Below are 11,620 nucleotides of genomic sequence, written 5' to 3' on the forward strand. Positions count from 1 at the left end.
CCAGTGGAACCTAACTTGATTTCCCTTCCTCTGTGAAGGGGTTTCAAAAGTGTAAACACCCAATGGTGTGGTGGCCTATGACTTTAGTTGGAGGTCAGCCTGGTCTGCAAAGTAAGTTCCAGCCAGGAATATACAGTGAGACTCTGTCCCCACAGAACAAACAAAAAGACTAAAAACCCAGCAGCCTCTTCTACTGACATAGTTGGTCCCTTCTAATACTGTCCCCAGTCTTCTGACTCTGCACACTGTATTTCCACTGACTTCATCTATTTAAAACAGACTTTTCCCCTCTCCAATGCAATAGATCTGTTTTGTTGGTTTTAGACAGTCTATTACTGCATAGCCCAGGCTATCCCCTCCAACTTCTGATCTGTCTGTCTTGGTCTCCCAAGGGCTAGAATTACATGTATGTGCCACTATGCTGACCTAGGAAATCTTTTTTTTTTTTCTGGAGATAGAATTTCATATAGCCCAGGCTGGACTCTAATTGATATATGGCTGAGGATGATGTTTAACTTATGATCTTTCTGCCTCAAGTATCTTTTGAGTGCTGAGATTACAGGCATAGGCCATTGTGCCTCAGTTTTGTGTGATGCTGGGTCTTGAACCCAGGACTCAGGAATGCTAAGCAGATACTCTGCCAACCAAGTCACATTCCCAGCTCTGGGCATCCTTTTGGATCAAAACTACATCACAGACACAGTGAGAGCGTGCATGTGAACACAGCACTGCACAGGCGTACAGGAAGCGCTCAGTACATGCAAGCGTGCACTCCCTTCTCCCTCCTCCTCTAGCTGCAGGTTGCAGCTGCATTTCAGCAGTCACTTCCCACTGACAAGACGCACTGACCTTGCCCATGGAGTGAGGCCTGGCCTTCTGTCCTCGTCTCTCTGTGTGTAGCCGCCGCTCTTAGGGACCGAATGGATGACTTGGATTTGTTGCATTTTATTTAATTTTCCACCCATCATCCTAACCTTTTGGCTGCTTTGCCAATCTTGGGTTTCTCCATAGAATGGACCAGTTCTCCCTCCAAGTTTTGCCTTCTCCAAATTGAGACCATGATGCACAAGTTATCTTTCCACATTGAATGAGACTGGGGCATGCCACAGGCTTCTCCCAGCTGGATTCATTAGTGGAACAGATACATATTGAAGATCTGTAATGTGCTTTACGGTGGGTCACACATGGATGTTCGGTCCTGTTCAATTTGGCTAAACATAGTTTAAGTCTCAGGCCTTATTTCTTTATCTCATCCACCAGCAGTCCTGAAAAGGTCTATCAGAAGTCAGCAAGATGGTTCAAAAAGCAAAGACACATCCTAACAAGGCTTAGGACCTGAGTTCGATTCCTGGGATCCACATGGTGGAAAGAGAACTGACTCCCACAAGCTGTCCTTTAAACAATTGCCATGTGTCCACCATGGCACAGGCACACTCCCATACACCAATAAATTAGTAATTAAAAAACAATTCTAAGTACTTTCAGGGGTTAACGAGATGACTCAGTGGTTAAGAGAACCAGCTACTCTTCCAGAGGACCGTGGTTCAATTCCCAGCACCACATGGCAGCTTACAGCTGTCTGTAACTCCAGTTCTAGGGAATTTTCACACAGACATACATGCAGGCAAAACACCAATGCACATAAAACAAAAAAAAAATTTTTAAGTGCTTTCAGTGGGACTGGAGGATGGCTCAGCCGTGGAGAACACTTTGTGGTCTTGCAGAGGAGGGCTCAGTTACCAGCACCCTCAAGGCAATTCACATCCATTTATAACTCCAGTTTCAAGGGACCGGATGCCTTCTGACCTTCAAGGGCACCAGGCAGGCACGCGCACACACACACACACACACACACACACACACACACACACACGCACACGCATACACACAGAGAAACATTTCTATGTGCACAAAAGGAATAAGTAACTTTTTGTTGAAAAGGTTCTGTCCAATGCATTGCTACAAGGAAGCATGCAGTGTGGTGAGCCATTACCAAGCTAGCAACAATGGAGATGAAGTTAATTTAACTAATTGGTGAGTTCCACCACTCCTTAGTCATACCTGCTGCTTTATAAAGGCTCAGAGCCCATTTGATTGCAGAGCACTGACGGATGTAAGAAGGAGCTGGGGCTGGAGCTCAGGGTACAGTACCCTTTGACACATGTGAGGACCTGGGTTCCACCTCCAGCACCAAAAGAAGACATCTGGTCTATAATTTCCAGAATCTTCTCTCCATCTTCCTCAAGCTGGGGAACATTTGCTCATTCGCACTTCCTCCAGCTTTCTGGGCTTCCTGACTTCTTAGTATTTACCAGCAGGGGTTCTGCGCTCACACTGTCAAGTTCTTGGTTATATTAAGAGAACCGAGCTCAGGCAGGGCAGTGTGTCAGCTATCCTGGGTCACAGCCACCCTACAGTCACGTTTGTTACCCTTTCCAATTGCCAGTTCCTCTTTTCTTTCCTCCTTGGATTCCTCCCTTTCTCTTCTCTCCCTCCTCTGTCTCTCTTTCCTTCCTTCTTTTTGAGACAAGGACTTTCTGTTTATCCCAGGCTGACCTGAAATTCTTGACCATCCTGCCTTAGTTTCCTAAGTGCTGGGATCTCAGGCTTATGGCACCAGGCCTGGCCCCATCCTCTTTAATAAAGAAAATGGAAGCAGCTAAATGTGGTAGAGCACAGCTGTCAGCCTAGTACTCAGGAGGCTGAGGCCCTGACTCCAGGGCCAGCCTACGTTATGTAGTGAACTCCTACCTCAGACCCGCCACCAAGAGAAAAGAATAAAAGGAAGTTATATTAGGAGAAAAGGGACATTAAATTATTTCAGACTCTTACTAACACCAGGCCGTCTGCCTTACCATCCATCTAGAGTCCATCTCTGTTATTCTTGCCCTGGATTTTTTCATCTTAGAAAAGTTGCTCTTGTTACGAGTGCATCTCACTCTGAGGCCATCTTTCCAAAAATTCAGTAATAATAGTATTAACAACATGCAGTTTTCGCCAGGTGGTGGTGGTGCACACCTTTAATCCCAGCACTCAGGAGGCAGAGCCAGGCAGATCTCTGTGAGTTCGAGGCCAGCCTGGTCTACAAAGCGAGTTCCAGGAAAGGCGCAAAGCTACACAGAGAAACCCTGTCTCGAAAAACCAAAAACCAAAAAAAACCCAAAAAACAAAAAAAAAACAATAACAACAACAAAAAAAATCCAACCCCCTAAAAAAAACCAAAACCAAACAAACAAACAAACAAAAACCAGAACAAACAAAAACCCACCCAACTTTTCATTGGACACTTACTGTGTTTGAAGTACCATGCTCCATGATTTACATATATTTATATCTAGTAAACACTTCTGAAGCCATCTATTCCCGTCATCTGTCTTTTAGTTTCCTCTTAAAATCTACACAGCTGCAGCTCTGAATTAAAATGACCCATGTCTTCACTCTCTCCTGGATAGTCCTAACTCTAAGGTGGGACAAGAATCCAGCCTCCCAAGACCTGCCGGAGTGGCAGCTCCTAGGGCCAGCTGGGTAATGCAAGGCCTTGACTTGGGAAAAAAACTAATGGCTTCATGCTGGATAGCAGAAGCCAAAATGTGTCCATGGATGTGCTGGACAGAACAGTGGCTGAACAATGGAGCAGGGGAAAGTAAACGTCTGGGAACTCTGGGAAAGATCTGGAAGTGCAGAGAAGGAAGTCATTCCAGATGGAGCTCCTTTGTCACCAACGAGGCTCTCCAGAGTGGCTCTTTTTCCTGTCCTCAGCTGCTACAGGCAGAGACTGGCAACAGGCAGGTGAGATTGCACATGATGCTTCCCTTTCGGCTGGGAAAGTCTTTCTGACAATCTCCCAGGAGCCAAATTTCCCCGTCACTCCCGATGGCGCCTCTGTTGCTTTCTGTAATTTGCATGTTTAAAAAATTGGATCTAACCTCCCCACTGTGCTGTCAAATCCGAGGTAAGAGCCCGTGCTTTTGCAAAACCCTCTCCCAGGGCCAAGCCGGGGGAGGTGGGTGTTCAACAAATAGAGTTAATTAGTGAAGCTGCAAAGATGAGAGGAACCTGACCCTTGGAAGGTTTGCTGGAATGGGCTTACAAATAAATAAATGTAGCTGATAGACAGCTTTATCAGGCGTACTTGTTTCCAACATGAACAGGCAAATGGCAAGAGGGCTTCACATCTGTGTGCCTTCTTCAGAGGGCAGAGGCAGGTGGAGGATGTAGATCATTGGATGATAAACAATTTGTAGAGGGAACAGATGGGTCTAAGGAGGAACAATTTGTGTGTGTGTGTGTGTGTGTGTGTGTGTGTGTGTGTGTGTGTGTGTTTATATCTGGTTTGTGTGCATGTGTGTGCTTATATCTGGTTGTGTGTGTGTGTGCTTATATCTGGTTGTATGTGTGTGTGCTTTTGTGTGTGCTTGTATGTGTGTGTGCACACTCGTGTGCATATATTGGCTGGTGAGCCTCCTGTCTCTCACTGCTGGGCTCAGCTTTTATGTGGTTGCTAGGGATCTGAACTCAAGTTCTCACTTTTGCCAGCAAGCACTTTATCACTAAACCATCTCCACTGCTCCCTGGGTATTTTCTTTGGAGGTGTGAATGGAGCTGGGATGTGATCGATAGCCTGAGATGGTCTGTCCAGGCTATCCTTAAGTTTCTCTTCCTGGGGTATGCATTTGAAGAAACCTCTGAGAGGAGACTGAAGGCCATTGTTTCCCCCTTTGGTGGGTCTTTCAATAGAAGAAGGGCCATCACAGTAAATGCTCTCCCTGGTCCCACAAGCCTTCCCTTAAAATAATCAACATAGCAGACTGTTGCATTTTGTGCTAAAACTCCCTGTGCTTCAAAATCAAAATATTCTACATTCCCCTGGCTGAGTGAGGTAGAGAAGACCCCAGAAGAATATAACTTGTTTTCTTTCTTATTTTTAACCAACTGTAGAAATTCTCCAGTGGGCATCCATCCTCAGATGTGTGTGTTTTCAGACATGTGTTTTGTACACAGTGACTGTTTGATATGTATTATCTAGTCATCTGACTGAGACTCCAAGGAGACCAGCATCCCAAAGAAGCATAGATTTTCTTTGCACCGTTAAGCAAACATCCTAGGGATGTGTATGCAGTAGGCAATTACTAAATGCTGTTGGCTACTTAGGGAGCATAAGCACGGAAGGTTGTAAGTTAGTGAAACAAAGCTGCAGTATAGATAATCAAAAATCAAAGTTGCTGGGGCTAGTCAAACCACTTCTGAAGGCTCTATGTGCAGATGGGAGAGGAAGTACCAGCTGGCAGGCAGGTCTGCCTTCCAGTTAGACTTCCATCAGGATAACATTGCTGTTTGCCTGGGGACTGTAGCAACAAGATTCTGTCCCCAGAATAAACTTCTGCTGGGATGTATAAATTGGGTGGCTGTCCTGGTTAGTTTTTATTGTCTTGTCACAACCAAGAGTCACCTGGAAAGAGGGAACCTCAACTGAAGAAATGTCTTGATAAGACTGGCCCGTGGCCATGTCTGTAAGAGATTGTCATCACTGATGATTCATGTGGGAGAGCTCAGCCCGCTGTGGGCAGCACTATCCCTAGGCTGTGTAAGAAAGCTAGGTGAGGACTGGAGAGATGGCTTTTCCAGAAGAGCCAAGTTCGGTTCCCAGCACCCATGTCATGCATCTTACAACTGCCTGTAACCCCACCTACAGGGGATCTGATGCCCTCTTCTGGCCTCTTCAACTATCAGCACACACACAGCATACACCCACACAAACACATGTACATAATAAAGTAAAAGTAAATCTTTACAAATTTAAACAGAAAGAAAGCTAGCTCAGAAAGAGCCAGCAAGCGACCCAGCAAACAGCGTTCCTCCCTGGATTCTGCTTCTAGTTCCTGCTTAAGTTTCTGGTCTAGCCTCCCCCAGTGATGGACTGGGGCCTGGGAGAATAAGCTAAAATAAATCCTTTCTTCCCTTCAGTTTGGTCATGGTGTTTGTCATAGCAACAGAGAAGCAGACTAGAACAGTGGTAGAAGGTTTCCCAGAGACACACTCAGTACGAGCCCCCGCTGGGTGGACACTTCACGTGTGGCTAATTGAACACTAACCACCAATGTTGACGTGATTGGGCTGCTAGCCTTTTCACTGACAGTACTGAAATATGAACTCAGGAATCTGGATGGCCAAGTAACAACAGAGCTCATGAAATTATAGGTGTTATATTTTAAAATTGGTGAATTTGAACAGCTTATGTATCTCCTTTCCAGTAAGGAAGACAGCCTTGGCCTCCGAGTTCTGGCTGACAAGGGTTTGTTACCAAGACAAGCTCTGGAAGGGGAAAAATATAATGTCCTCAATTATCTTGCCAGCTTTTTAGTCATTTAGAAAAAAAATCCATGCGCCCCACCTCGACAATCCTAAGTAGCTCAATTTTCTGTGTGTTGTAATCGGCTGTCTGGGGACGGTTCTGCTCCCTGCTGGAGTGGGTGGGGTTTGTCATGAGGCAGCGACACAAATTCTGGCTCTCGAGACCGACCAACCCTCAGATTTTTGTTCCATTTCCCACCTACCACATGTCTGTCTTTTCTTGTTTTCTGTGTGGGGAGAGACCGTAGAGCACAGAAACTTTTAGCAAAGGCCCCAGCTGCAATCCTGCCTGGTTCTGCCACCAGGGGCTGGCTGGTTCCAGCTTTCAGGAGTCTGGTTTCTCTGTCTGTCAAATGGGTACAGTAATACCTGCCCAAACCACAGACAGGGTTGATGGAAAGGGCTGGGCGCAGGTGATGGGTTCTTTCCTCTATGTTTGCTGTCCACAATCATCACATAAAGCTGCCTGTCACAGACCCTTGGGACTGACCCTAATAAGTCTGGAGTTGATTCAGGGGCTTCCCTGTAGGTGGTGCTGTGGCCTGGCGAATGCTGGTAGAGGTGAACCGGGGGCTGCTCCCAGGTTTTAGAGGCTGTGTAGGTATCACCAGCCTGGATTTCCTGTACTACAAGTCCTGGGTATGTGTCCCTCCTGAAAGATCCCCAGTTGTCACAAGTGGTTTCTCCTAGGGCCAGTTACCTGAGACCGAGATTCTCTTATATCTACTTTTCTGTCCTCTCCAGTGGATGGAGCTGAAGGTCCCGCCTCACTCTCCTGCCCAGGCTCTGCTCCCACATGCTAGACCCTCTGTTGACAGGTTGCCCACCCCCAAAACCGAGCCACTTAACCCACATTTGGCTAGTGGGAACTGTAGCAGGCAGTGTGTCTGCAGCCCTCTAGGTCCCTGGGGAGCCTCTTAGCTACTGGGGAGTCTACAGTGGGAAACCCTCTTGTTTTGACTTCCTCTCCCAACCATGCTAAAGCTCGGCAGTCTAGGAAGGAGGGGAGCCAGTGGTAAAGGCAAAAAGGCCTGGGCTGCTGAGTTGGCTCATGGAGGGAAAGGGTTTGTTCAAAGCACTGAGGATGTGAGTTCAATCCCTGGAACCCACGTGGGAGAGAGAACTGACTCCTTCGAGTTGTCCTTTGACCTCCATATGTGAACTGTAGTAGGTGAGTATGCACATGTGTACTAATAGATGACAGATAGATAGATAGATAGATAGATAGATAGATAGATAGATAGATGATAGATGAGAGATAGATAGATGAGAGATAGATGATAGAGAGATGAGAGATAGATAGATGATAGAGAGATGAGAGACAGACAGACAGATAGATAGATAGATGATAGATGATAGATAGATAGATGATAGATGATAGATAGATAGATAGATAGATAGATAGATGATAGATTGATAGATGAGAGATGATGGATAGACAGACAGATAGATAGATGAGAGATGGTAGATAGATTAATAGATAGATAGATAGATGATACATGATAGATAAATAGATGATAGATAGATGATAGACAGATGAATAGATACATGTTTCCTTTTTAAGGCAATAAGGACCAGTGTCCTGTGTGGACCTCAGAACTCAAAGGCACAGTTTTCTGTCTAGTCTAAAGAGCTGGTTTTGGAACCAGAGCCCTGCCTTTCCTGTCTGACCTGGGATTGACACCCTCCTTGCACTCATTGGGATGAGTTAGGCAGCAAGCTTGGTGTTGGACTGGGCACCACTGCCTTCCAAGTGGCAAACTGCCATTTAATGAGGAGCAGGTATATTGGGGTCGGAGGGAGCAGATCAGGCTAGCTCCTGAAGGAGGGGTGTGAAAGGGAAGGGATGGTGGGTTCTGCAGAGGAAGACTTCTTGGTAGGGTTCTGCCAACCCACCCTTTATTCTGCTGACCCCCAGGGGCTTTGTGGCAGTCATCTGGGCCCCAGGCAGTGAGCTGACTGTCTCATTTTACTCTGCAAAGCAAATAGATGGGACCAGACTCTGAGGGTCAGACTGCTTTGAGCCTCAGTGGACAGTGGAAATGACCACCCTCCCCATCAGAATTTTTCTAGCCGGAAAGCTGCGGGGCCCTGAGGGCAGCACCCAGTCTCCACGGTGAAGCCAATACTGAGCAAACTGCAAGCATTTGTGGTTCTCTCCACCACGGGGGGAGTGGCCTGGAGAGAGGCCCTGGGGACTAGGACAGCCAGGGCACAGCAAGAGACAAGGCTGCCTCCCTCTCAGCCTCTAGGAACAGCTGGGATTCTCCCTCCTAAGAGGAGAGCAGATTGGGCATCAGAGCTGAATCTGGGGCTGCTGGTTGCCAGAATAGCTGTCACACCCCAATGTTCCTTATCTAGGGAGCGAAGGACTGAGCCATCACTGAAAGGACAACATTGATGACGCTGGACCGGATACTGCAGGTGACAGGTGTCATGGAGGCTTGGGAAGCTCCATGGCAGGGTTGGTTATACACCCAGTCATGTCACATCCCCGAGAATCACAAAGGAATGTTCTCACACACCCCAGTGCCCTTGCAGACGCTGTTTCTGTGCAGAGCCTGCCCTCCCCTTCCTCCAGCTGTTTGCATCTGCCAGGGTCCCAGCTGCCTCCTCTTCTTCAGTGCTCTGGACAGAGGAGCTCTGCCTCCTGTGAGTGGCTCTGCCGCCACCTGCATGTGTTTCCCACCACTGCCGCCACACCGATGTGTTTCCCACCACTGCCGCCACACCGATGTGTTTCCCACCACTGCCGCCACACCGATGTGTTTCCCACCACTGCCGCCACACCGATGTGTTTCCCACCACTGCCGCCACACCGAAAGATCAGTATTTGAAGCGACTATGGCAGAACATGCTTGAATCCCAGCACTCAGGAGGCAGAGGCCGGAGAATCACTGTAAGTTCGACAGGGATTGAGCCTGGTCTAGATAGTGAGTTCCAGACCAGCCCGAGCTAGGTTTCTGGCCTCCAGAAAACAGGGACGGAGGAGGAGGAGAGATCATTACTTATCTAGGTGTCTCCCCATCCCACAGATAGTGCATTCTTGAAACAAACAGCTGGGCAGTCTTTTCTGTGGGTTTGACACGTGTGTCTACCACCTACCTCTGCATGTGTCTTGAGAGTATCTCGTCCTGTTAGAAACTTGGCATAGAGTCACAGAAATGCTTGGAAGGGTTAGGTTTTGTTTTTGTTTTTGTTTTTGTTGTTCAAGACAGGGTTTCTCTGTGTAGCTCTGGTTGTCTTGGAACTCCCTCTATAGACCAGGCTGGCCTCGAACTCACAGAGATCCGCCTGCCTCTGCCTCCTGAATGCTGGGAGGTGTGTGTCACCACCGCCCAGCAGGGTTAGGGTTTTTATAGAAAGCCAACTGGATAGAAAGATCTAGAGCAATGAGGCCTTCTTTTAGATTTCAAAGATCTAAACTTTTTTTCCCCTTTCCTAATAAGTAGGAAAGACCAGCTTGGGTTGGTCTTTAAATGCTGAATTTGAGCTCCAACTAGCTAAGTCTATTGTTCCCATTTGAGGCAACCTACTTATCTTAAACTCTTCCCACTGGAGGAGGGACACAGGGCTTCCCAGGCAGAAATCCAGGGGGACACCACAGAGGCCACAGAGGGAAAAGCACAAAAGCATCTTAATTTGATTTTGTGATGCAGAAACAAAGCGTTCTGCTTGTTTTGCTCTTAAAACGGAGAGCAGAGAACAGAAAATGATCTCACAAATGAAGGAGTGAAAAACCCTGCCTTATGTGATGGCCAGTTTAGGACGAGACAGCGGGGAGACAGGAACTGTGGAAGGGATGAGGGGATGGAAGGAGGACAGCGTGCAGAGACGCTGACGAGAGAGGGTTGCAACGTTCAGAAGAGATCGAGCCAGAAACTTGCACGTGTGCTTGTGCATGTGCATTGCACACATACACACATGCACTCACACACTTGGTGTAATCAAGGATTTGCTTCATAAAATCAGTGTTTTTCCTACATTAAGAGAAAATCTCTGCGTGTGTGTGTGTGTGTGTGTGTGTGTGTGTGTGTGTGTGTGCGCGTAGACTAGAGGACAGCCCAGGCTGGAGAAGATTGTATGATAGCCTTATTTTTGGTTTTGAATGAGTAAGTTTATGAAGTATACAGCAAGCCAAAGTAAAGGAATAAGTAGCAAGTAGCTGATGAATGGATGTGTGGGTGGATAGATAGGTAGATAGACAGAGAGAAGAGCATCATTAAATTGGGTACTCAAAGCATCCAGCAGAAACTGACTAGGGACGTCTCTTTAAGCCAGCCATCTGGAGTTTCTAATAGAGGGAGTCCTGGGCAGATCAGTGTCCCCCTGGGTGATGCTTCCAAGTAAAAGAACGAACAGCAACAGAGAGAAATGACAGCATCAAGCCAGGAGCGCGTGACATCCAGCAGAAACCAACAACTGGGGAAGTCGAGGCAGCCAGCTGGAGTTCCTGGTGCAGATTTCTGTCCTTGGCTTCTCATCCCCTGCTTCTCATCCCCTCACCAGGCACTTCTGTACCGTGGGGTAAACACAAGTGGCCTCTGTGGGAATGGTTTCCCTTCTGACTGGTTTCCAGGGCCAGTGATTTCCCTCTTGGGCTGTTTTACTGTTCTCTTCCATCCCCATCACAGAGTTAGGGGGCCAGTCCATGCCCAGACAAGAGGCCTTGGAGGACACGAGACAAACATGCTTGGGTCTGAAATGGAGATGGGAGCAGCCCCGCTTCCAGAGGCAGCTTCTCCGTGGGCTCAAACCACACGCGGCAGTTTACCAATGTAACATTTTTAGACAGCACTCATGTTTTGTTTTGTTTTGTTTTGTTTTGTTTTTTAATGAGACAAGGTCTGTCATTGGCTTGGAACATGACTACGCAGACTTGAGCCCAGGGATCCGCCCATCTCAGTCTCTGCCTCCCGGCACTATGATTATAAACATACACCACTTTTTTTTTTCTTTTACTGTGGGTTCTGGGTACTGAACTTAGGTCCCTGTGTTTGCAGAGCAGGCACTTTATTGAATCATCTCCTCAGCCCTAACTCGGTAGTTTTTGTTTTGTTTTGAATAAATTTTCAGAGATCGCCGGGCGGTGGTGGCGCACGCCTTTAATCCCAGCACTCAGGAGGCAGAGCCAGGCGGATCTCTGTGAGTTCAAGGCCAGCCTGGTCTACAAAGCGAGTTCCAGGAAAGGCACAAAGCTACACAGAGAAACCCTGTCTTGAAAAAAAAAAAAAAAAAAAATTTTCAGAGATGAGCACCCTTCATCACA

The sequence above is a fragment of the Peromyscus eremicus genome, chromosome 8a (assembly GCF_949786415.1).
Source record: "Peromyscus eremicus chromosome 8a, PerEre_H2_v1, whole genome shotgun sequence".
In the NCBI taxonomy this organism is placed as follows: Eukaryota; Metazoa; Chordata; class Mammalia; order Rodentia; family Cricetidae; genus Peromyscus; species Peromyscus eremicus.